Below are 617 nucleotides of genomic sequence, written 5' to 3'. Positions count from 1 at the left end.
CCACTGTGCTCGGGGGGGGCAAGCGAAGAGTGCAGTGGCGGGTCTGGCCCTGCCATCGGGAGGGGTTGTGGGGTGGCCATGGACCTGTGAGCTCTGAGCAAGGTAGTCGTGGCAGAGCTCCCCCCTCTCCCCTGCCAGCCCCTGGCTCCTGGTCCCTTTATAACCAGCCCTCGGGTTTCCTGGCTTGGCTGTCTCTTCACAAACTCAGCAGCAGCCTAGGATGGGGAAAGCCCTCGCCACAAGTGACCGCTCCCTGTGAGGCCTCAGCTCCTTGGGAGATAGATGTAAAGGAGCACTCTCCTCCCGGGGCAGTGTGGGATCAGCCTCTGAGGAGTGGCAGTGAGACGTCCCCTCTCTCCCATGAGCCTGCCCTGGGGAGCAGGAGGCAGGGATGGCAGTCTTCCCCTGGGCTCCCTCCAGCTGGCCAGTGGTGGAGTTTCCCAGCGCAGGCTGGGCTCACGAGCTGCGTCTCCAGCTGCAAGGGCTGGCACCTGGCTGGGCTGAGTCCACGGGTCTCAGGCACTCAAACTCGAGGGGAAAGCAAGAGCTGTTTTTAGAAAAGGGCCCTGCCCCAGCTTCGTTGCCCTTCTCTGGACACGCTCCAGCCCCTCAATGTC

Source organism: Buceros rhinoceros, unplaced genomic scaffold, assembly GCF_000710305.1.
Source record: "Buceros rhinoceros silvestris isolate BGI_N320 unplaced genomic scaffold, ASM71030v1 scaffold13650, whole genome shotgun sequence".
NCBI classification, from domain to species: domain Eukaryota; kingdom Metazoa; phylum Chordata; class Aves; order Bucerotiformes; family Bucerotidae; genus Buceros; species Buceros rhinoceros.
This window is presented reverse-complemented; position numbering follows the sequence as displayed.